The following is a 26929-nucleotide window of genomic DNA, read 5'->3' on the forward strand; positions in this document are numbered from 1 at the left end:
AAAGACTCAAACGCACAAGTCATTTATCCATCATGATGGGGCCATGTATTCAACTGGTGGTACAAATACTCGTTGGTATGTATTCTCATTTATATTATGTAGGTTATTTAGAGATTTGGATCAAATTAAACAAAATGTCATTGTGAACTTATACTTGAATTTTAGTTTATTATTATTCACATGTGGTTATTGATTGTGTATTCTTTTTTGCTTACTCAGATACATGGTGGAGTTATGAGCATGTGAAATCTAGTTTCTGGCACATGGATAGCTTTTGTTCAGATGATCATGGTGGAGTTGTCTACAAGCAGAATCTAGTTTTTGGTATAAGAATATTTTTGTCTACATGATGGTTGTTTGGATGAATAGCAACATTAGATATTTTAGAATTTTTAATTTACATTTTGATGTGTTTGGTGATGATTATCACCTTAATATATGGTATGAATGAAACATTTTGATGTATGGTTAATAGGTATGCTTGACTTTAGACTTATAGATGATGATATTTATAATGAATGATTATGGATTCTCCAACATTGTGTATACTTCTATTTGGATGAGCAAATGTATTGTGCAATATGGATATTGGATAGGCTGTGTTGTTTGTACAGGATTTGGAATGAGCCCAAAAATAAATATTAAGCTTATAATTTGAATTGTTAATTAAATATAGGTTAATACTTTCTGCCACCAAAAAATGTTTGTTGCCAATGCATTCCAATACATTTTGCGACCAAACTATTGGTAGGGGAAGATAGACATTCAGTGACCATTTTTTTGGTAGCGGAAGATAAACCTTCCACGACCAACTATTTGGTCGGCGTTGAAATTAGCGACAACAGATTTGGTCGCTGATAATTTTCTTCGGCAACCAAATGTTGGTCGTTGTTGGTGTACCTTAGGTGACCACATAATATTGGTCGCCAAAACCTTTCAGTGACTAGGGTTCGGCGATAAAGGGTGTGCTAGTCGCGAAAAGGTTTCGGCAACCAAATATGGTTATTCGGCGACTAGAATCTTAGTCGCTGAAAGTGTATTTTCTTGTAGTGCCAATAATCAAGAAATTATAGTGTATGGTCAATGGTTGAAAAATGAGAGAGTGGGAGAGATAAAGAAGGACATGGTAGCCGTATAATGGAGTCTTATCAACCCGAATCGGAGGTGACTCAAACAGTGGATCACAAAGCAAGATTCTGATTAAGGCAAAGATGGTATGACAGGGGTTCTCAATAGTAGGAGAACAAATGATGCCTGTTGGAGAGGGATCAGTTCAGGATCCTTTACTAGGATCGACTAAGGAACACAAAGAGGGACCCCCTACTATGGTCTACCTAAAGGCATAGTGAAAGAAAGAGAGAAAGAGCAAATGAATGCATGAGAGAGAGAGAGAGAGAGAGAGAGAGAGAGAGAGAGAGACTAGGGTGGAGGAAAGCTGGTGCTGACGACGGTGGCTCTAGTTGGAGGTCAGACTTCTGGCGACTGTAACAAGGATGGCAGCTATAGCGGGCAGCCAGTGGTCAGGATGAAAAGAGGAACAAAAAGATGAAGAGCACTAGTCAAAATTGAGGATCGGTGCTTCGATCATGTTTGGCTCGCTTGACTGCAACCAAGTCTCCGCCATGCGGCCATGGAGCATCGAGGAGGAGCGGCAGGAGGTCTCCTAATTGTCAGGAGCGGCCCAATGTATTTGGAGACCTAAGGTCATTTTGTCTTTGAGGCTTTTTCTGCGGTGGGCCGGCGGCCTAAGACGAACTCACTGGAGACCTTTTTCTTTTCCATTTTGTCTTTAAGACCTTTCCTGCGGTGAGCCTTCTTTGGGCTGGGATTGGGCCGCTCCTGCTGATTGTAGGCTCGGCATGTGGGGAGCATGTGCCGAGCTCGCAGCTTGGCCAGTCAGCTGATCTAGGCAGATCCAGGTGGACCGGGTCTTACATTCTTGATTCTTTATAATAATTTTATCCACAAAATTAACTAACCTATAAGGCTTTGAGACTTTAAAGTACTCATGCCAAATCATCCTCAATCTCCTAGGTAGCCTCTCTAATGTCTATTATTTAAATTAGATCCTCTCAATCCCTTACAAAAGAATATCAGCTCCTAACCTCAAGTAAGAATAACACATTTCTTTGCCCAAAACATCAACAGCTCTTTGTTTAATCAAATAGCTGAATTTTGTTATTGGACAACTTTTGTTGCTCGTTAATAATTAAATTATTTTGTTTAGATTATTATCCATTAATATTGAGGCTGTGATCAATTTATAAGCATTGCACATTCTCTCGAATCTAACAGTGTGTGCATGCTTGGGGCTGGGCTATTAATGTATTCAACCAGCCAAATCCTCGGTGGGCCTCATGCACTCCACCTGTGGAGGTTATAAGATTCCATGCTTGCATTTTTATGTACCTAGTCCGTCAGTCGATGTAATCTGCGAAGGATTATGGAGCATGATCAGATTTTTTTGTTTTTGGTCTTTCACACGTACCTGACTGCCCAATAACATCCTTGAATTGTTTTGAGATACATAATTCTGCATTGATCGCACATGATCATGTATCTCAAAGTGTGATTGGGCGATCATGCACTTGCGGAAGTCTACGATGATCTCTCATGCTAAAGTCCTAACCCTATTTCATGAGAGTAAACATCAAAGAGTGGTTTTGGTGGCACATTCTTTGAAGTTGGTGCGAAAGAGCTTGATTACGGATTAGTGTCCGCAGTAATTCATTTGGACCACAAGAGATGGTACAAGATGGGAGCAATAATTTTGTTTCAAAGTTAAATACAACTTTAGTAGACACTCATCTTAAACCGAGCCCAATCAAACTAGCTACTTGGACAATGTTGTGAAGAATCATGTTTCCATGCAAATAAATAAGTTTGAAAGAGACAATGGCTAGGGTTTGGTAGTACCTGGGAGTCTCGATCTCTAGAAGGAGATAACGAAGAGCTAATTGTAGCGTGCTAGAGTAGAGGGTTTAGGGGTGGCTGGAGGATTTGTAGTCTAGAGCTCTATCCATGATGGACAAGGTCATCCTGGTAAGATCTATTCTTAGTTCCATTTTGATTTATCTTATGGCTAATATTGTTTTCCCAAAATCTTCCCTATTGAAGCTTGAGCAGATGTTTCTAAATTTTCTCTAGGGGAGGAAATGGTGGGGTTGGTAGAGTGCACCTAATCTCTTGGGGGTATGTCTGCCCTACAGAAAGGGGGGCCTGGGAGTTCACTCCGTGCTTACAAGGAGGGAGGCCTTCATGGCTAGGCATGCAGCGCGATATCTGCTGGAGCCAAAAAGCCATGGAGCTCTGTCATGCAGCCACGTATGGCCCATGGACGTCTCCTATAATGGTTCGCGCTGCTCGAAACTACTTCTTCATATAGAAGGAGATTTGTGGGCATGCCCCGATAGTCATGACCAATGTTAGGTGATCTATTGGTGATGGACATGCTGTGCAGGTTATGGGCGATGCCTAGTTATATGATTTGCCTCTATCTCAGTGGCCCACCATAGTTAACACGGAGGTTAGCACCAACATGCGGGTTTGCGAGCTGTTTACCCCATGGGAGAGGAAGTGGAACACTACTCTCATCATCGGGCTATTTGGTGGAGGACTAGCTGAGAGGATCACATTTACTCTGATCCTTGGGTCAGCTCTATGGACAGAAGGGTTTGGCAGACGACTTGTAGTTTGAAGTCAAAAGCCGGTGACATGTATCACATGTTCAAGTCTAAGATCGAGTACAGACGAAACTGTGCTTGGGTTTGAAGGTTGGGGGCCCACCCCAAGGACGCCCTTTTCCTCTAGAAGGTGGCATGGTACTGCTTGAATACCAAGAGTATGCTGAACAGGTGAGAGATGAGTCTCCCACTAATGTGTGATGCATGCTATGTTAAGGAGTCGGTGGTTCATGTCCTCATCTAGTGCTATTGGGCAGTGCGGGTTTGGGGACTCCTTGATGGCTCTCATGTTTTCCTTCGATTAGCAGTGCTCGTCGAGGCCTTCCTCTTCTACTTGAGGAATTGCCCAGGTAGAGCCCCTACTATAGGTTCGAACATCAAGACTACTTACTTGGCATATCATATCTGATTGGCTAGGAATGTGCGTGTTTTCGAGGAGAGTAGTCAGTCGCCTAGATTCACAGCGGAGAGGGCCCTTGTTCAAACAGCAGAAGTCATTCAGTTACCCTCCCCCGTAGCCTTTGATAGCTTGGGACACTTGTGACTTCTTTTCAGCTCTTGCAGCGACTTGAATGATCTTCATCTCTTAGGAGCCCCACTCTCAAGTTTTCTCAAGATTAACTTCGACGATAATGTGTCTAATGGCGGTAGCAGGGGTGGTGCCGAATTTGTCATTAGAGGCCCCGATTGGCGTCTCGTTACTAAAGAAGGGAGTTGGATCTACGACACCTCGATCTCTGGAGCAGAGCTGAAGGTGACTTGGACAGAGATCAGTTATGTGAGATCTTGTCTACGAGCCACTACCAGAAAATGCGCGTATAGTGACGGAAAATTAGTGACGGACCGTTATCAGTCACTATTTGTGACTGATTAGTGACCGCCAGAAATTTGGTCACCGTGGTGTAAACTTAGTGACCGATTAGTGACAGCCCGGTCACAGAATGCGCGGGTAGGATGGGCGCCAAAACTTAGTAACCATCATAGTGACGGGATATCTGTCAGCAAAATGATAACCGAAATTGCAACCCCGCAGTGACAAATTCAGCCGTCACAAATATCGTAACCCAAGTATTTATAAATTTTTAAAAGATTATTTTTGGCGGTGACAGGTTATTGACAAAAATTTCCGTCACCAAATTTAATTTTTAATTCCAAAAATATTAAAAATATTATTTTTGAGTAAATCTAAATTAAAAAAAGATAAAAGGAGGAAAATCCAAAATGAAACTAAGTGTGCCCGTCGTTTCGCCCAAATTTCTTCGATAACCCAAAATCCAATCGCTCTCCAGAAAACTCAAATTCCTTCTCATTTTCAAATCTCATGGTGTTGGCCATGACCCATTTGCACCCCTATTGCAACTTTCCTGCAATGGGATTGGATTTTGGAAGGAGGTCTGGATTTTTTTTACCATGCTTTATAGTTCAAAAATATTTTTTCCAGCAAGTTCCATCCAATCAGCCTTCTTCCAATCAGCCTTATAGATAAAAAATAGTTTGATATGAAATTTGGCTTGCACACCGACTTAGTCCAATCAGCCTTATAGATAAAAAATAGTTTAATATGAAATTTGGCTTGCAGTCCCGTCCCGATTTGGAGCTGGGTGAGCCTGTGACTCGAAGCACTTGGTCTCGATTAAAAGATTGGCGTGGTTAGGGATTTGGCATCGCGGCTTCCCATCTCCTCTCCTCTCCTCCACCTCCGGCCTCTCCTCTCCGGCTCCCCCTTGCCGACCATTTTTGCCTCCCCGTCGACGGTGACCACGGCTACATCACGCCTCCCGATCGCGGCTACATCACCTCGTCGACGCCCCCCTCCTTCTTGCTCGTCGGCTAGGATTTTTAGAACCCACAACTGATCTTCCCGGAGGTAAACCCTAACCTACCGAGGGTTTCATTATCTCTTTGCTCGGCGCCTGTGTTCATCTCCTTCTCGCCCGGGACGAGATCATCGCGGCTACGTCACCCCGTCGACGCTCCCCTCTTTCTTGCTCGTCGGCTAGGGTTTTCAGAACCCACAACTGGTTCTTCCCGGAGGTAAACCCTAACCCCATTTCCTTTTACCCCATGATAACAAAATAAAAGAAACGAAGAAGAGGAAGAGGAAGGGGGAAGGAACCTACCCCGCGCTTGATCGCGTGCCTTTTGATTATATACATGATCCTGTGTTTGCATCTCTTTGTTCATCTTCATCTAGTCATTATATACATGATCCAAGATTCCAGATGTGGATGTAAATGTATACATTTTAATCTCCTTTCTGAGATGCTGTGGTGAAGCAGGGTTTCTGAGATGCTGTGGTGAATCAGGGTTTGTTTCCCTTAATTCCCTGTTTTGGGAGCGCGGGGGGGAGGGGGGGATGTTAGTTAATCAAAATCGTTGAATAAAAACATTGCATTTGAGTGCAAAACAATGCCTTGCATGAGCATATGCTATATTAAAGTGAGAGGACATCATGTTGGAAATTTTCTTTCAAGTGAGTTATCCTGACTTTTTGACTTTTTTGATTCTTAGATTTTTCAAATGATCATAAATGGAGACTTTGAAAATTCCGTACTCAATCTCCAAGGCATTTTGAGATGGTTCATCTAGTCATGCTTCTTATGACATTGGTTTACATGTTTGAAAATTTTCTCAAAACTTTAACTTGACTCTGTAAAGTTCATGGATTTTAATTTCTTCGTCATGTTATTCATTTCTACAATCATTGTTCATCTGCAAGGAAAAATGGAAAGTGGTGGAAAATTGTGTTGCTTCTAGGTTGTGACTTATTTCCAGTGTGCAATCAAGAAGCTGGTCAAAAAGCTTGCTAAGAAGTACCATGCTTTCCTAGCATCAGAGGCGATCATGTATATTGACATTTGTTCTATGTGAAGCAGATAGTATTCCATATGTAAATTTGGATGATTTGACTTGTATTCCTTGTCTTTGTAAAGATTAAATGCTTTTTGAATATTGCTGGTATTAGATGAATGAAGAGATAACTTGTAAAGATTAATTCCTTATGTTCAGCTTTTTATAAAGATTGAATGCTTTTTTAATGTCAATGATGCTAGGATAAGATTGAATGACTTATTTTTGTCATGCTTATGATAACTTCTCATCTTCATAAATATCATACCAGTTTTTGTTTCTTTTACATTTTTTATGATCTTACCTTTCGTGTTTTTAATGGTCCGATTTTTCTTATGTTGCTTTCTTTTTTTATCATCTCTCTAATGGTCCGGTTTTTCTTATATTGTTTTCTTTTTTTAATGGCCTAATTTTTAATATTTTCTAGGCTTTCTTATGTTGTTTTATTTTTTTGATTTTTAGAGGAACTATGTCAGTTGATCGTAATTGGATGTACCACCGACTTAGTGAAAATGGTTATATAAGAGCTGAGTTCTGTGATGGAGTTAAAGGGTTCCTTGAGTTTGCATTTACTCAGTTAGAGTATTGTAGTGGTGATAAGATTAGATGCCCTTGTATGAGATGTGACAACCAGAAATTTCTTAACCATGATACGGTCAATGTTCATCTGTTGAGAAAGGGGTTTACACCGGGGTATTCAACATGGTTTGCACATGGGGAGTTACTTGGTGCAGTTGCTCCTGTAAGTACAAGTGCAGTAGAAGCATCCACATCAATGGATGTTGGTTGTGAACATGGTCAGCAATATAGAACCATGGTGATGGAAGCTATGGGTCTAGAAGAGGAACTTCATTTGAGTAGTGCACTTGAAGTTAATCATGAGGAAGAGCCAAATAAGGATGCTGCAGATTTTTATTCTTTGTTGAAAGATGCAGAAGTACCTTTGTGGGAAGGGTGTAAAAAACACTCTAAGTTATCTGCTATTAGTCAATTATTAAATTGCAAGTCTGAATTTAATATGAGTATATCTTGCTATGATCGAATCATGAAAATAGTGAAGAATATGTTGCCGGAAAGTGAGAAGCTGCCCCCTGATTTCTATCAATCAAAGAAGATGCTTCGGAAGTTAGGGTTGGAGTATACAAGTATTGATGTTTGTGAGAATAATTGTATGCTATTCTATAAGGAAACAAAGAATTTGATTGATTGTGGTCATCCTCGATATAAACTCAGAAGAAATGATGGTGGTGGTAGGAGAAAAGATGTTCCTTATAGAAGGTTGCGATATCTTCCAATAAACCAAGACTTCAGAGGCTTTTTATGTCAAGCAGAACGGCTAAAAACATGTCATGGCATGTGAAGGGAGGTGATTCAGATGAGATGGTGCATCCTGCTTGTGGGGAGGCTTGGAAGCACTTTGACCGCATTCATCCATCCTTTTCTACCGAGCCTCGTAATGTGAGACTTGGGTTATGTTCGGATGGTTTTAACCCTTTTAGCCAATCAGCTCGTCCTTATTCTTGTTGGCCAGTTTTCGTAACAGTTTACAATCTTCCACCATCAATATGTATGAAACGACCCTACATTTTTCTAAGTTTAGTCATTTCTGGACCTAAGAGCCCCGGCAAAAGTATCGATGTCTTGCTTAGGCCTTTGATTGATGAACTTAAAATATTGTGGGAAGTAGGGGTCACCACTTATGACATTTTTAGAAAAGAGAATTTTCAAATGAAGGCAGCTTTATTGTGGACTATCAACGATTTTCCTGCATATGGCATGCTTTCAGGATGGAGTACACATGAAAAGTTGGCCTGCTCGTATTGTATAGAGAACTCAAAAACTTTTACACTACAACATGGTGGGAAGACTTCTTTTTTTGACTGCCATCGTCAATTCTTGCCTATGGACCATGCATACAGATACCAAGTTGATGGTTTCTTCAATGGTAGAATAGAGACAGACCCCCCACCTCCTCGACTGTCTGGTGAGGAGTTGAAAAATAGGGTCTCTGCCTTGCCTAATATAACTTTTGGTTTGAAAGCTCCTAAGCACACCATTTCTGGATTCGGTAAAGATCATAATTGGGTGAAAAGGAGCATATTTTGGGAGTTGCCCTATTGGCATACACTACTTATTTGACACAATTTAGATGTCATGCATATTGTTCGAAATATGTTTCTCAATATATTTTACACTTGTATGGATGTAAAAGGGAAGACTAAAGATAATGTGAAAGCAAGGCAAGATTTAGAGCTGTATTGCAAGCGTCCTAAGTTGAGAATTCAATTTGTTAATGGAAAGCTAGTTAAGCCTCCAGCTTCCTATGTATTGTCCAAAGACCAAGCAATGGAGGTCTGCGAGTGGGTGAAAGGGTTAAGACTCCCTGATGGATATGCTTCAAACATATCGAAGTGTGTTAACCTGGATGATTATAAGTTTTACGGGTTAAAAAGTCACGATTGTCATGTTTTCATGCTGAGATTGCTTCCAATTGCATTCCGTGAAGTATTGCCAGCACCAGTGTGGGATGCATTGACAGAATTAAGCTGTTACTTTAGAGATTTATGCAACACCACTTTGCGTGTCTAAGATATGGAGGTTCTTGAGAAAAATATTGTGGTAACTCTCTGCAAACTTGAGAAGATATTTCCTCCTACATTTTTTGACTCAATGGAGCACTTACCTGTTCATCTAGCTTATGAAGCTAAGGTTGGGGGGCCCGTGCAGTACAGATGGATGTACCCCTTTGAAAGGTAACAATTTCTATAAATTCATTAAATAGTTCTTTTTATCCATTAAATTTGAGAAATTAACATATTAATCTTATTTATAGGCTTATGCATGATATAAAGCAGAAGGTAAAGAATCGAGCATCGATTGAAGGTTCTATTGTCGAGGCTTATATCATAGAAGAAATATCAACTTTCTGTTCGCATTATTTTGAGCCTTCTATACAAACGAGGTTAAATCAAGTTCCCCGTAATGAAGACGAAGGGGAGTTTGATCTCGTGGATCGTCTATCCATTTTTACTCATCAAGGTCGGCCTTTTGGGAAACCTTTTGGAAGGCATTTGACTACTCAGGAGTTTAATGCTGCTGAATTATATGTTCTTCTGAATTGTGAGGAGGTTCAACCTTTTGGAAAGTAAGTTACACAAGTACTTAATTATAATCATCCTTAAAAATGCATATGGAGTACAATATATGTGATTATAGCTTTTGTCTTGTAGGTATTTTGATGATTATATCGGCAATCTTGTCCAAATATAAGCCAAATAGATTTGGAAAGACGACGCGAAATGGAGTTTCCGGCTTGGTTTAGGTCATATGTGAGTACATAATTCATAAATATAATAATAAATTAGACTTTCTCTTGATTTATTCTTATGATATTATTTTTATCATGCTAGGTTAATGACAGTAAAAATCATGTTGATGGGCGCTTAAAGGACCTATCATATGGCCCTGGGAATAAAGTTAAATGTTATAAAGGCTACTTTGTGAATGGGTACAGATTTCACACCAAAGAATATGGAAAGGATAAAAGAACCTTCAACAGTGGTGTGTGCATTAAGGGAAGCAGTTACAATGACTTTCAGAGTGACTATTATGGGATGTTGGTTGACATTATCGAGTTAGACTATTTTGGGATTGGTAATAAAGTAGTGTTATTCAAATGTGACTGGTATGATAGAGATAAGGGTATGAAAGTGCACCCTCAACATGGCCTCGTTGAGATCAATCACAAACTAAGACTTCCAACCAATGATCCTTTTGTATTAGCTCAACAAGCACATCAGGTGTTCTATACTGGTTACCCAGGTAAGAAGAAGAATCGAAGATTGTGGTGGGCAGTAATTAAGACAAAAGCTAGAGGTAGGTTCACTCCTAGTGGGACAGAAGAAAATTTTCTTGATTTTTATCAAGAAGAAAACCACAGGATTCCTACCCCAATCTCGATGACAGATGAGCTTGATGATCCAGACATTTTGGTTGGTGTTAATAGAGATGCAGAAGATATTGATGCAGCAGAAATTGAGTTGACAACTAACCTAATGGAAGAGGACTTTGAGGATGAAGAAGAAGATTTTGAAGATGAACAAACCGAGGAAGAGGAGCATGAGGCTGAGGAAGATTAAAATACAACATGCAACTTTGTGAATGCTAATATAACTAATTTTAGACTTATAAATTATAATTATGCAGACATGAGAAAGAGTAAAGGGAAAGCAACAGGTCCACTGATTGTTCTTTACTTTGATTGGATTTGTTGACATTTACATTGTGAAATAACTACAACTTTTTATTGTTGTGCAGCTATGGCCAAGAAAAAAGGGAAACCAAGAGGTAATGGAAAAGCAGCTTTAATACTGGATGCTACTCAAGTTCCTCCTCAACCTCCTAGGCTGCCTGAGCGTGTCGAGGAATGTCATGATGATGATGATTACATTCCTGATGGGGACATGATTGAAGAGGTGGATACAAATGAAGAAATAAACGATGAAGAAATGAATGGTGCAGTGCAAAATCATGAGGATACAATGAATGAGGATCAGATGAATGATGAACTTGGGATTGATCCAAGACAGAGCAATGGCCGAGAACCAACCCTTAAAGCCCCTATTGATGCAAATGGAAAAGTGATTATTAGGTGCACAAGAGGAATGTATGAAAATATCACTTTCTTATATCACTAATTTGAATTTATGTGTTTGTTGCATTTAAATTGCAGGTTTCTTGATTATGAGGTCAGTCACAAAGCTGTTGCTATCATGCGCCAATTTTTCAATGGTCCGTGGTTGTCATGGAGGGAGGTCCCTACACATGCTAAAGTTGGAATGTGGAACAAATTTGAGGTGATGTAATTAATTTATATTTCTTATCATTAACTTTTGCCCTTGTTACACATGCCAATTAATAAGTCTGATTACTTGCGACCTATATATTGTTAGGAGATACACACAATTCTTCCAGGACAATTGCATCATGTGCATCAAGTTTGGGACAAGCATTGTCAGCGACGGTTGACAACCTCATTAGGGAGGGTCAGAAGCCAAAAGCTTCTGGAAGCAAAAGGAGATTTAAATAAAGCCCGTGATAAACCCCCTAATTGGATCTCTAGAGAAAATTGGAATAAGCTAATTGATATTTGGATCTCCCCAAAATGGAAGAAGAAATCAGAAGCCAACAAAAATAATAGAAACACCATGAAGAATGGTAGCATCTCTAAACACTGTGGAGGATCAATCGCATTTGTCAATCATGACAAACGACTGGTACATATCTTTATTCAATTAGATTTCTATAATAATTTTTATATTATTGTTCAATCATCTTAAATTAGCCCATTATATGTTAATGAATTTTTTCTTTTCTCTTTTGTAGAAATTAAAGTTAGGTAGGGAGCCAACAATAGTTGAATCTTTTAATCGAACGCATAAGACAAAGCAAGGCATAGGAGGATATGTAGATAAGAGAAGTGAAGCTGTCATGGTAAGTAGAAATTTTTTTATGATTCATAAATATTATTGAGCTTGCTCATGTTTATCTCTTGTTTGATCCACCATAATGTTTTTCTCTTCTTTTAAATCAACTGGCAGGCAAAGTATTCAGCTGAATACTCCAAAAAATATGGTGATGCCTCCACCTCAGATGCTCCTCCACGTGATTATGACTTGTGGTTTGAGGCAACTGGTGTCCCAACTCATGGCCATGTCTATGGCTTTAGTCCCCTAGAGGATCTCACTGGAATTATTGGGCAATCATCATCCTCTTCCACCTAGAGATGGGCACTGGGCCGGGCCGCCCACGGCCCGGCACGGCACGGCACGAAGCGGGCCGTGCCTGGCACGGCCCGCCAGCTACAGTGCCGTGCCGTGCCTGGCACGGCCCATTTGATAGGGCCGTGCTGGGTCACAGGGTACTGGCCCGTGGGCCGTGCCTGGCACGGCCCGCTTCGGGCCTGGGCCGGCACGGCCCGGTCTAGGCCCGCGGGCCAAGCACGGCACGGCCCGCGGGCCAGCACGGCACGGCCCATAAGGGCCTGGGCCGGGCTGGCACGCGGGCCTGGCACGGTCCGGGCCTGGGCCCGGCTCGGCCCGATAAAAATTAATGCTTCATAAATTTTTTTAATAAATTAATAAATATTGAACACTAAGGATTTATGAATATAAAGCCACCTTAATGGTGGGGGGTTTGGCATAGACCCCTACCAGTTTATTAATTTAAATCAAAATGGTATATGAAGGGAGGTTTGGACCTTGGTCTGACCTCCAGAATACAATAAGAAAGGGCCGAGGTTTGGACCTTGGTCTGACCTCCAGAATACAATAAAAATGTACAATTATAAAAAATTAAGAAATCTTACTAATCATCAGTGATTCAGTGAATCAGTATTCACTCTTCAGTCTTCAGTCTTCAGTCTTCAGTAGTGTTTGTATCATCATCATCAGAGGATGTTGTATTATGTCCACCTTTATCTTGAAGTCTTGCCTCAGCATCCAGCCAATCCTTGAAGCAGAGAAGCATCTCCACCGTTTCGCCCGTCATCCTACTTCTCTTTTCGTCAAGAACACGCCGACCTGCACTAAAAGCGGATTCCGATGCTACCGTGGACATCGGCACAGCTAAAATATCGCGTGCAATTGCAGACATAACAGGATATTGATTTCTAACACTCTTCCACCAAGATAATACATCTAGATTCTCTATTTGATTTTCATCATATGCAGACTGAAGATCATTTCGTAAATAAAATTCTAGTTCACTACTTAAAGATGAAGAAGATGAAGAGGAACTTGAAGCATGTGTGTGTCTTCTCTGTGCAATGAATGAAAAAATAGATGACGAACGAAAACTACTAGAAGGAGAAATAGAGGTTTGTATTTGTGTTCTAGATCCACGAATTTTTTCATCATATATAGCATAAATATCATAAAGAAGTTGTTTTACCTCATTTTTAGCAGATTCAGAATCTTGATTCATATTTTCAGAGTATGCATCAAGTAAAATTAGCACGCCATTTAATTTAACTCTAGGATCAAATACAGCAGCTAAGTTATGCATAGGACATATCTTGTCCCAATACTCATTCCATTTAGATTCCATTAGGTCAATAATAGGCATTAAAACATCATCATATCTATGTTCTGCAAATTTTTGACTAATTATATATGCTTGTTGTAAAAATGAACATGAAGTAGGGTAATAAATACCAGAAAGAACATTGGTAGCATTATAAAAACTAAGCAAAAAATCTTCCAAAATTTTTCCTTTATTCCAATCAGTTTCAGACAATGTAAAGCCTAATCCACGATCATTAATATATGCACTTAATAAGTTCTTATATGGGTATGCATCATGTATCATGCTATATGTGGAGTTCCAACGAGTAATTACATCAAGTTTAAATTTTTTAAAACGTTTATCATGATTTACGCATAATTCCTTAAATTCTTGAAGTCTTGATCTTGAAGCATGAATAAAAGAAACTGCATTTCTAATTTTTGAAATCACATCTTGAATCATGCCCATGCCAGCTTGAACAGAAAGATTTAAGATATGACATGCACATCTAATATGCAGTAAATTTCCATCTAATATGGGATGCAATGAGTCTTTTAATAATGCAACAGCAGAATTATTATTAGATGCATTATCAAAAGTAATAGACATAATTTTATCATTAATATTATATGAACATGCAGTTTGATAAATTATATTTGAAATTTGTTGCCCAGAATGTGGAAAATCAAAAGCACGAAAAGCAAGAATACGTTTATTTAATTGCCAATCATTATCAATATAATGAGCAGTAATGGCAATAAAATAATTACTACCTATAGATGCCGACCAAATATCAGAAGTTAATGAAATTTTTACATTTAAAGTAGAAAGTGTTTTAATTAAATTTTGTTTCATTGCTAAAAAGTTGGTCATAGCTACTCTTCTAAATGTACGCCTACTAGTTCTTTTGTAAGCAGGTTGTAGGTTTAATTGAACATATTCTTCAAAATTAAAAGATTCACATAAACTAAAAGGTAATTCATCCTTAACTATCCATTTTACAAGTGCTTTTCTTTGATTTTCATGATTATATGCAAAATTACCTACAAGTAATCCCCCTTGTATATTAAGGGTACTTTGAGTTTGAGCATGAGAATCATGCATCCTATGACTCTCTTGATGTCTTTTTAAATGCCCTGTTCCCCCACTACTACTACAACTATAAAGTTTGGCACATTTTTTACATTTAGCTTTCCAGACTCCCTCAACTATAACTCTATCAAATTCATTCCATACAGCACTAGTCCTCTTACGAGAAGAGGTTTGACCTTCACTCGGTTCACCAGTTCTAGAGGAACTAGGAACATAGGGTTGGGGATTAGTTTCTTCTCCCTCAGAAACAGGAGGAATGCCAAACTGACTTTCCTCAAAAGATGACATATCTATGATTAATTCAAAAAATAAAAACTAACCGCAAGGAGGAATTGAGTAGAGGGTCGGAGGGCAGAGGCAGAGCCGAGATTCCGAGCTTCCTCTTGTGCTCTCAACAGAAGCGACCTTCTCTTCTCAACAGGAACCTCCTCTTGTGTAGCACTTGAACAAACTAAAAATTAAATTGCTAGAAGAGCACTTTAGAAGAGAGAAATAATAGCAGTAGAGAAGGAAAGAATGAGAGGTTTGGTGTGGTGAGAATGAGGGAGGAATGGGCTATTTATAGAAGCCCAAAATTTTTTTTTCCCAAAATACCCCTCAATTCAGCCGTTATTGGACTGTTGGGAGGGGTAAAAGGGTCATTTTCACAAAAATAGCCGTTGAAAACGGCTATTTTCCTCCCCCCTCTCCAGACGGGCCGTGCCTGGCACGGCCCGTCTGGAGCCGTTACGGGCCGTGCCAGGCACGGCCCGTCTGGAGCCGTTGCGGGCCGTGCCTGGCATGGCCCGTTATCGCCCGTTACGGGCCGTGCCTAGCACGGCCCGTGGCGTGCCGTGCCCGGCCCGGCCCACCAATAGAGGGGCCTGGGGCCGGGCCGGGCTGGTGTTCCGTGCTGGACGGGCCGTGCCAGGCACGGCCCGCTTCATAAACGGGCCGTGCCAGGCACGGCCCGTTTAGTCCTTAGGCCCGGTGGGCCTGGGCCGAGCCGGCCCGGCACGGCCCGTTGCCCAACTCTACTTCCACCTCTACAAGTCAAGCTCCAGAGCTGTACACTCATGAAGACCTTCTACGTATTCTTGAGCAGGAAAAGAAAAAATGGCAAGAGAAGGTTCTTCAAAAGATGAGAGAAGAGATTGGCTTTGAACCAAGGCATGCAGATCGGGGGAGTAATGATGATTTTGGTTCTGCTGATCATGCTTCATTATGATTGTTTTTGCCTTAGATGATAGGTCTTTGCATTCCTAGGAGGAATGAAATCTCTGTTGATCTCTATGACATATTTTTAGACTTTGATTTTGATGGATTCAGGACATGTTGATGCCAATTTTGAATGACATTTTAAATGACTTTTGCGTAATGTTGAATGCCTTTGCTATTAATGATATTATTATTATTATTATTATGAGCCAATCAATGTACCAAATGTACCAGGTTATTAGATTGTGATCGGTGACCAAATTTTGGTTATTAAATTGTTTACCAAGTATTGTGACGAGCAGTCATAAACTTAGTGACAGGATTTTGGTTAATAAAAATTGATTTTGCTCAGCGCGTTTGTAACCAATTAGTGACGGTAAACTTATCACTAGGTCAGTGACGGGATTAATGACAAATATAGTGACAAAATGTGTGACCATGTCTGTGACGACTAAATCTGTCACTGAAGGTTGTGACAGATCAGTGACCAAACTTGTGACCGCATTCTGTGACAAAATCAGTGACCAAGTTACCTTCGTCACTAACTCCGCAACTAGATAGTGACGGAAAATACGTAATTTCTTAAATATTTAATTCTTGAATTTGTAACGGCTTAGTGACGGCGGTTCTGTCACGGCGGTTAGTGACGGGAATCGCCGCCGTCACGGAGAATTTAGTGACGCGTGTTTTTGTAACCAATTCAATGACGGGAGCGCCAGTCACAAATGCCGTATTAGTAACCGGAAACACGATATAGTGACGGGAATCTCCGTCACTATACGCGTGTTTTCTGGTAGTGAGCGGACCTTATCCACCTGGAGGGCGACTTGGCCACTCTCATTAGTTGGATCCACAGATAGACCCCAAAGGCACACAAACACCTTCTTCTTCTAGAACCTGGCAGTACACCATGAGTGTACCACCTTCAGGGCAAGTCATATATACTACGAGGTGAAAAGAGCTACAAACTGGGTTGCCTCCTTTCTAGCCCACCACTCTGGCAGGGTGATTTGGATATTCGGTGCAGCCTTGCCGAACCCCCCGCCCCCCATAGTTTTGGAATATTTTATATGCTGACTCCCTTGGATACACTCATACTAGATAAGTGTGATTCGTCTGTCCTAGCAAAAAAAAAAAACAAAGAAGAGAAACAATGGCTAAGATGCTCAAGCTTCTTGCGGTATTTTACGGTGAAGACCCCAGAGGGGTAAATGGCCGCTCCTACTTAAAAAAATGGTCTAGAATAACAATAACTGTCTCCCTTTAGGAAAAAGCTAAAAGGTATGGTGGGGCCTTTTTTTTTTTTTCCTTTTTCTGTCAGGCTGGGTAAGCTATATCCATCTAAAATGAGTACATCCAATGTGGTCAGAGAACAAAATATTCCAAAGGTGAACTAGGATCATGGTTAGATCCTCCCAAAAGATACCTCATAGTATGATCGCAGCTACATAGGAGGCTAAATCTTTTTCGCCAAATATAACACAAAAGCTGAATTTTGTGTCACTGTTTAGCTTATGAAAACATAGTTAACACAAGCCACTAAGTCTTAAAAGGGATCTTAAATTATAGTCTCACCTTTTTAATAAGCCTCATTTTAATTCTCATAACATGATATTACAAAGACGACAATCGCTATTTCATTTTTGTAATTGAATTACAAATTTGACTAATAGCATATCCAATACATTTATCAACAATCTCTACTATATTAAAGATACGAGTTTTGAACTTGGATAATATCCCTTAAATTATGTCTATCATTTTTCAATCCTAAAAATATCATCTCACTTTCAATCATATTTAAAATACTCAACATGTTGATGTTCTCAAATTATTCAAATTTGCAAATGCAGTCAAAATTCTAAAATCGGTTATAATACAAAATTAATCATAATCAAATATTGGAAGTTTTTTTTAGGAATGAAATATAGGTGAATAAACTTCCATATGGGCGAGCAAAACTTTCAGATTTTTTGATGTTATGAAACTATTTGAATCAAACTTAAGCAAAAATAGGTCAAAAATTCTAGAAAAAATCAGATTTAGGCAGAAATCAATCATATTTGAAAATTAGTCATAATTAAAACTTGCAAAAGATATTAGTGCAGTCAAAATTCTAAAAATTAGTATTTATTTCAAATCTATACATTTCAAATCTATCATATTTGAAAATTAAACATAATTAAAAATTTCATATTTCTTGATACTTTGAAATTATTAAAAATCCTGCCCACAATTAGTATTTTAGAAATTGGTGTGGAAATCTATAGTGCTACATGCCAAACTACCATATTTCTTAATTGTTAGCCAACTCCGATTTATTCTGGTTTTTAAATAACTGGAAGTTCTTGTTTTTTTTTTTGGGTAAAGAATAACTCGAAGTTCTTTGGATTATTTTCCTTAATTATATCTTTGGCTTTCTTTTAGTAAGGTACTGAAATACAGGCAATATCTTCTTCTGTAAATATTGGAGAGATTATTAGGGAATTGAAATCATACTGTTTCACTGTCTTCTAGTAGGTTAAAAGCTTATTTTTATTCAACTTCACTTATTTATGTCTTTTAAAGTAGCTATTCACATTGCTATAATGTTTTATTACACTGTAGATCAATCGACCACTTGTCCTTGCTAGGAAAGCTCAAATTTTTGTTGCTATGATAATAAGTACAATCTTACAATTTTTTTCTTCGTTATTGCGAGAAATTTTTGAACTTATAAGAAAGAGATGTTTGTATGACACATTATTAATTTCAATTTCAAGGATTTTGAAATTCCGTTAAATCGATGCACCTTGCATATCTTTTTATATGAATAATTTTTGTTATATTGCAAATCAATAGATTGCAAGCTCTTTGTTATGAAAGATCAATTTTGATTGCTCCAGTAAGTATAAATGTGCACTTAATAAAATTTCATGGCATGCTAGTTTAAGTAGAGATTACGAAAGAGAGTTAAAAAAATTATTTCAGCTTCTGATTTCCATCAATTTTCTTCCATTTCCTTTAGCTCGAACAGGCTGATTTCAACAGTTTTTTTTTCTCTTTAAGAAAAATCAAACTAAATTAAACTTGATATAAAGCCACACCCTACTACATATGAAAGGATGGTGGAAGCTAAAGCATAAACGACCTGGAAAAAGGCATCAAACTGGAAAAGAAGATGCACCATCAACTTTTTGATGAGTATGCATCTAGATCTATACCTTTAGGAACAAAATAACAGATGTTCAGATGAATTCTTGTTATCCGATTCCTCATCTAGTGAAACAAATTATGACTTTTCAAAAGAATCTCAGTTGCTTAATTCGTCTGAACAAGTAAACATTGCTATCCAATAGTTTTGTTTTAATGTGTCAATTTTCAAAGAATGATTCCATGTTCCCGTTTCATAAAGCTGATTTTGACTCATTCATTAAGCTTTACGCAATCCAGACATTACACATGGAGATTTGGCAGCCATGTGTATTGCCAACGCAAGAAGCATAAGAAACATGAGGACGCACGAATTGACATACAGTGGATGGGTAGCTTTCTATGTTGCGGAGCATTCTGGTGACACTCTGTTAACTTATTATACATCTGTTCCGTCTCCATTTCATGAGATTTTATTTTCTGATTTTGTAGGATGTATTCATACTTTCTGTTCTATTAAAAAAAATGAAGAAGAAGGTGATTTATAATTGATGAATCTGCATCATTATTGAATTAGGTAGAGATCCAAGTTTAGAGTCATCAAATTGAATCTATATGCTAGAAAGAGTACTTCATGCCGCACATATAGCAGGTCCGTAGGATGAGCCCAGTCTACACGAAGTTTAGGTCAGAAGTGGCTATAGACAATTGGACACAATCACACAATAGTGAGAGCTTACATGGCTTGTTGGCGACATCCATGGTCTATATGAACTTATGCCACATTTGACATACGTAATATATAGCTAAGCCATTGAATTCCACTAATGATGTTGGATGCATGTTCACATGGCATGTTTGCGTCAAAACTAGATCTTGACTCAAGCAATCTGAGAACAAAAGCTGGGAAAATTTCATTAAGGCCAAGAAGATGTGGAAAATCTTGGTATGACAATAAGCTCGGACTACTGCAATCATTGGTGTTCTGGCGACCAAAGAGTTCGTTGCACCCTGCAGAAATTTAACAATATTTGAGTGAGCCATCAAAGTAAATCTTTCCTTTTAAGTAAAATTTTGACTGGATTCAATTTAAGAAGAATTAAATAACGTAATAGAAAACAAGGTCAATATAAAAATCAAAAAGTTTCAACTTTTTTTTTTGGTGAAAATGGCAATTTATATAGCTCTAACTTGAGTACATCCTGCCAAATCAAGAGAAAGCAACAAAAACAGGGGTTGGAGAATGTCCCCTATCGATGTCCATAGAAACTCTCCGAAATGCCGGGCAACGAAGGAAGCGACCCAATCAGTTGTACTGTTCACCTTCCTCAACATGTGTACTACCTGAACCTCTCTCAGCTCCTGAAGCAATCCACGGGACTCTCGAATGAGAGAATGACCATCACTGTACCTGTCCACACTCTGAATTCAGTTGATCACTATGGGGGAGACCCCCTCGAGACATACACGCTTTGCACCCAGAACCCACCTCGCATAGAAAATCTCCTCCCAGGCTGCCCGAAGCTCTGCCCCAAGTGTCGTGAGCCCATGTATACGACGGCCACCAGCTGCCATCAATCTGCCGAGGTAGTCTCGAATGACAAAACTAACACCCCCAAATACACCATCCGCCCGTCAAAGTTCACTTTGAGATGACCAAGGGGTGGGGGCACCCAAGAAACAAAGACGAACCTGGGCGCTGTGACAGCAAATAGGGTACCCCAAATGTCCCTGGTCATTCCGGAAGAGAACATAGTAGTAGCGGTAGTGACCTCCCACGCATGAGGCAAAGCTCTATCCACCACCAACCGCGGGGGAAACCTCAACCTCCTGCCCTCAAACAGACCGGCATTCCTGTCCAACCAAATATGGTAAGGCAAGTATGCCCTAAATATCTCGGCCTCATAAGTATTAGGGCTCCGCATGGAGGCCCTCAATAGGTGAATCAAATTCTGTGCCGACTCCACCGAGTGAGGTAGCAAAACCGGGGACCATCCTATATCGCCCTAGCCCTGGGACATAGCAGAAGCACATGGTCAATGGTCTCCTCAATATCCTCACACACCTCGCAGCCCTGAGTGATCTGCATACCACAACTGGCTAACAAACTTCTGGTCGGTAAACATGCCCCATGCCACCTTCTAGATGAAGAGGGCCACACGTGGGTGTATCCACTGTTAGAAAAAGAGTGGGAAATGGCTTCACCGTAGAGCAGTAGGCGACTGTAAATCTATCTTTCAAACAATTATTGCCTCCCTCTAGTTTGCAATAGGGATAACCACAGCAATATTGTTTTCAGGATACAATACTGCTCTGTTTCGAATTACAGATTGCAAAAACTGAAATTCGAACTAAACTAGAGATCAAAGTAACAGCAAATAGATAGAAAATAATGATAATATCTCCTCTGTTTTGAATGAGAAGGGTGTCTTTTATGGAGTGTGAAAGGTCCCCTGTTTTGAATGAGAAGGGTGTCTTTTATGGAGTGTGAAAGGTTATGAAAACTACCTGGCACCTCTTGGAGTGAAACTGCATTTATGCAGTTATAGTTGTAACTGCCTTTCTCCTATTGCGACACCCAACTGGTAGTATATTCATTTCAAGCAAATCTTATTTTAAAATAACAAAAAGTCCAACAATCCCCCACTTATTTTAAAATAAATTAGTTGTTACACGGGATGTTGATACATAAATGAAAGTACTTTTAGAGTTTGAACTTCCACGTAGAGCAAAACTCTCAAAGTTACATCAGTATGCTAGTAGACATGAAGTCCTTGAACTAATGTACTTTATGATACAATCGGAGAATCTGCACATACCAACACATAATCTCTATTGTTCTTCTCAGCCGCGCGTTGATGGCCTTGCGCATTATCCTAATGAGTGCTATAGGTGGTTGACCAAAATCCCGACAAAAGCGGCCTGACTGTACACTCACATAGGTGAGTTCTTTTAGGTGTTCCTGTAGATAATTACACCTTGTATGCGAACCCATTAAGAGTTAAACTCAACCTTTCCATTTCATTACAGGATTAGCACTTACCGTTCATTTCTGCATGGGTCTTCAAGAAGTGCTACAACCATCACCCTCAAGACCTGTTCTTACCCTTTGAACCCAGAGCATAGGTAGGGTTGCCATCTTTTGGTGGTCTTATTCCAATGGTCGTAGACCCATTTCAAAACAAGTTTTGCGAATCAGATCCTTGTTTAGGCCTTTTGTTAAAGGATCTGCCAAGTTCGTGCACGATTTAACGTAGTCCACTGTGATTATTTCTTCTTCTAATAATTTTCTTATAGTATTGTGTCTAAGACTTATGCGTTTTGACTTTCCATTATAAGACTTGCTATATATCCTTGATAATGTGGCTTGACTATCACAATGTATTGAAATTGGAGGCATCGGACTTGGCCATTTTGGTAAATCTATTAAAAGGTTTCTCAACCACTTAGCCTCTTTTCCAGCTGCTCCCAAAGCCACTAACTCGAACTCCATAGTAGAGTGAGTTATGGAAGTCTGTTTCTTGGATCCCCAAGAAATAACAGCTCCACCAAGAGTGAATATCCATCCACTTGTAGATTTAGATCCATCATCTACACAATTCCAGTTAGCATCACTATATCCTTCTATTACAGAAGGACTTCCTCCATAGTACAGTGCGTAGGATCTAGTTCCTTTCAAATAACCCAATACAATGGAAATTGCTTTCCAATGCTCAATGCTTGGATAGCTTGTGTATCTACTCAATTTGCCAACGGCAAATGCTATGTCTGGCCTAGTACAATGCATTGCATACATTAAACTTCCAATTACTCTTGAGTATTCAAATTGAGATACACATCGATCTTTATTCATCTCAAGCTTCAAATTGGGATTATAAGGAACTCTCGAAACTTTATCAAACAAATAAGAAAATTTGCTCAGAACTTTATCAATGTAATGACATTGAGATATTGCATATGCCCCATCAATTTGGTGTATTTTAATACCAAGAATAATATTTGCAATACCCATATCTTTCATATCAAAATGTGATGACAAAAAATCTTTAGTGATTTTAATGCACGAATCACTCTTGCTAAAAATTAGCATGTCATCCACATACAGGCATATTATCACAATATTATTAACAACCATCTTAGAATAGATGCACTTATCTGATTCATTTAGTTGAAAACTATTGGATAATACAATATTGTCGAACCTTTCACGCCACTGCTTAGGAGCTTGCTTTAGACCATACAATGATCTAATTAGTTTGCATACTTTCTTTTCTTGACCAGGTATTATGAAACCTTCTGGTTGTTCCATATATACTTCTTCTTCCAAAATTCCATTTAGGAATGCTGTTTTTACGTCCATTTGATGGACTTTGAAGTCACATATGGAAGCTAATGAAATAAGAGTCTAATAGAAGATATCCTAGCCACAGGAGCATAGGTATCAAAATAATCAATGCCCTTTGATTGTCTAAACCCTTTGGCTACCAATCTAGCCTTATACTTGTCAATGGATCCATCAGGTCTTAATTTTTTTAAAAAAAAATCCATTCACATCCAATAGGTTTAGAACCTGAAGGTAAGTCTACTAGCTTCCATGTATTATTTGACAGAATAGACTCCATTTCGTCATTAATAGCTTCCTTCCAAAAGTTAGCATCTCTTGATTTTATTGCTTCATCAAATGTAGTAGGATCATTTTCCATATTACAACAAACACCATATTCATTCAAAACACAATCAAATCTACCTTCTACAAGATATGTAATAAAATCAGGACCAAAACTCTTTGCTTTTTTAATTCTCTTGGACTTTCTGATTTCCAAGTTCTCATCATTCTCCAAAGCATCATTTCCTAAAGAAATTTCTTTAATATATAAATCTGGATCTAAAGATTTAGACACTTTGAAGGATATATTTTCAAAGAATTCAGCATCTCTAGATTCAATAATAGTATTTGAGTCCATATCTAGAAAACGATATGCTTTGCTATTTAAGGCATATCCTAAAAAAGCATATTTAGTAGTTCTTGGTCCTAATTTTGATCTTTTAAGATCTGGCAACCTAACATAGGCTAGGCACCCCCACAATTTAAAATAACCCAAATTTGGTTTTCGTTTAAACCAAAATTCGTAAGGTGATTTTAAACTTTTCTTAGAAGGTATTCTATTTAGGATATGTGTGGCTAACAGAATTGCCTCACCCCAAAGATCATTAGGTAAACCAGAATGGTCTAACATGGCATTGACCATTAGGGTCCTATTCTTTCGTTCAACCACACCATTCTGTTGCGGTGTATATGGGGCTGATGCAAGATACCATTATGTTCACAAAATGCATCAAATTCATTATTAAAGTATTCCCCCCCTCTATCACTTCTTAACATTTTAATTTTGCATTCAAGGAGGTTCTCAACTTCTGCTTTGTACAACTTAAACTTATCCAATGCTTCATCTTTTGTTCTAAGCAAATAAACATAAGCATATTTCGAAAGGTCATCAATGAAAGTGATAAAATATCTTTTACCACCTCTTGTCAATTTGTTATTCAAATCACATACATCTGAATGTACTAATTCAAGTAAATTTGAGGAAATTCGATTTACATTTGGAAAAGATTTTCTGGTTAATTTGGTTTTAACACAAGTTTCACACTTGCTTTTGTTATTTTGCAAATTAGAAGGCAACAAATCCAATTTAATCATACATTGCACAGAATCATAATTCACATGACCTAGTCTAGCATGCCATAATGATAAAGACTCAACAATATAAGCAGAAATATTTTTATTAATCAAAACACACCCTTCTTACTAAGTACAAACTTATCAGACTCAAAAACAAGTTTAAAACCATACTTTGACAAAATACCACCAGACACTAAATTCTTTCTAATTTCTGGGGCATGATACACATCCTGCAGAGTTACAATTTTGCCTGAAGTGAACTTCAATTCTACAGTCCCTTTTCTAACTACTTTCGCAGTGGAAGAATTTTCCATATAGAGTGCAATCTCGTCTCTCATTTTCTCATACTTCTTGAAGAGATTTTTGTCTCCACAGATGTGACGAGTTGCACCTGTATCCACCCACCAACCAGTTTGGTTGACCACCATGTTTACTTCGGATACTATAGCAACAAGTTTTTCTTCAACATTGTTGGCTTGCTCCTTTTTCTTGAGAAGTCTACACTCATGTTTGAAGTGTCCTTGCTTCTTGCAGTAATGATATTTTTCTTTTCTAAAATTGCTCCTTTTATTCTTCCCTTTGGAAGAATTCTGCAACCATGGTTCCTTACCCTTCTGGTTGTATGTTTCAACAACATGAGCAGACTTTGTCATTTCTACATTCTCCTCAAGTTTGTCCCGAAGTCTCGACTCTTCTTCAATTCGAAGTTGCCTTTGAAGAGTCTCAAGAGTGTAATTGTCACTCTTTCTCTTAAGAGACTTGCGGTAGTCTTTCCAACTTAGTGGTAACTTGGCAATAATTGCACCCACTTGGAGTTTTTCATCAACCGGGATGCCCTCAGATTTCATTTGTTGAACAATAAGTTGTAAGTCATGAACTTGGTTTAGTATAGGCATATTGTCAAACATTTTGAAATCAAAATAACTACTTACAAGGTAGCTTTTCTTGCCAGAATCCTCTGTTTTGTACTTAGTCTCCAACGCCTCCCATATCTCCTTGGCAGACTTTATTGGTGCATACATATCAAACAAGGAATCAGTGAGGGAATTGAGGATATTACCACGGCAGAAGAAATTATCCTCATCCCATTTCTTTTTGACTGCAAGTTGCTCTTCTGTGGGGTTTTCTGTAGGAACTGTAGGACAGGGGTTCTCTAGAACATATTTAACCTTCAATGTGGTCAAAATAAATTCCATCTTCTCCTTCCATCTATTGTAGTTGTTACCATCAAAACGATCCAGTTTGGATAAGTCTTGTGGTACAACATTCAAAGATGTGATTGTTGAACTTGAGGAAGCCATCGAACTCAAATAATTGTTAGAAAAAGAGTGGAAATGGCTTCACCGTAGAGCAGTAGGCGACTGTAAATCTATCTTTCAAACAATTATTGCCTCCCTCTAGTTTGCAATAGGGATAACCACAGCAATATTGTTTTCAGGATACAAGACTGCTCTGTTTCGAATTACAGATTGCAAAAACTGAAATTCGAACTGAACCAGAGATCAAAGTAACAGCAAATAGATAGAAAATAATGATAATATCTTCCCTGTTTTGAATGAGAAGGGTGTCTTTTATGGAGTGTGAAAGGTCCCCTGTTTTGAATGAGAAGGGTGTCTTTTATGGAGTGTGAAAGGTCCCCTGTTTTGAATGAGAAGGGTGTCTTTTATGGAGTGTGAAAGGTTGTGAAAACTACCTCGCACCTCTTGGAGTGAAACTGCATTTATGCAGTTATAGTTGTAACTGCCTTTCTCCTATTGCAGCACCCAACTGGTAGTATATTCATTTCAAGCAAATCTTATTTTAAAATAACAAAAAATCCAACATCCATATCCTCCAAATCCATCCTCCCTCAATCTGCCGAACGGGCTTCGTACTGATCAGAGCATGAAGATCCCTGGCTCGCACTCGCAGTCGCCCCGTAGGCACCCATACTAGCCTATCCGGCTCCTCTCAGACAGGGACAGGTATAGCCAGGACCAACTCAGCCAACTGCTCTCCAAAAACCTCCCGAATCAACTCCTCCCACCAACCACCCCCACCATGGTTCAGCAGGTCGCTGACCCTAAATTCCGCTATCCTTGCCGTGTCCACCATAGTCAGCAATGGACTAAGCGGCTACTCGGTCACCCAGCTGTCCTCCAGAACATCAATCGACCGCCCATCACCAATAGCCCATCTAATCTCCGGAAGCACCACTGCGGCTCTAGTACAAATCTTCCTCCAGACC

The 26929-nt window shown here is 39.1% G+C and overlaps 2 long non-coding RNA genes and 1 pseudogene across 2 annotated transcripts in view; all 3 read left to right on the forward strand.

Annotated features, from left to right (window-relative positions):
* LOC149751019 (uncharacterized) overlaps positions 1-537 on the forward strand; it is an 896-nt gene extending 359 nt beyond the window's left edge. Inside the window, exons 1-2 of the long non-coding RNA XR_016398905.1 lie at positions 1-75; positions 220-537. The exon at positions 1-75 is cut by the window's left edge and continues 359 nt beyond it. This is a non-coding gene — a long non-coding RNA (uncharacterized LOC149751019). The remainder of the gene's footprint in view (positions 76-219) is intronic.
* Positions 538-8884: 8347 nt separating this feature from the next.
* Positions 8885-10672, forward strand: LOC148700077 (uncharacterized; annotated as a pseudogene).
* A 510-nt stretch (positions 10673-11182) lies between these two features.
* Positions 11183-12275, forward strand: LOC149751020 (uncharacterized). The gene is made up of 4 exons (XR_016398908.1): positions 11183-11199; positions 11266-11389; positions 11486-12026; positions 12134-12275. It is a non-coding gene; the product is annotated as an uncharacterized LOC149751020 (long non-coding RNA).
* Positions 12276-26929: the final 14654 nt, after the last annotated feature.

This window comes from Phoenix dactylifera, chromosome 17, assembly GCF_051530095.1.
Source record: "Phoenix dactylifera cultivar Ajwa chromosome 17, Ajwa_hap1_PhDact_Kaust_v1.1, whole genome shotgun sequence".
NCBI lineage: Eukaryota > Viridiplantae > Streptophyta > Magnoliopsida > Arecales > Arecaceae > Phoenix > Phoenix dactylifera.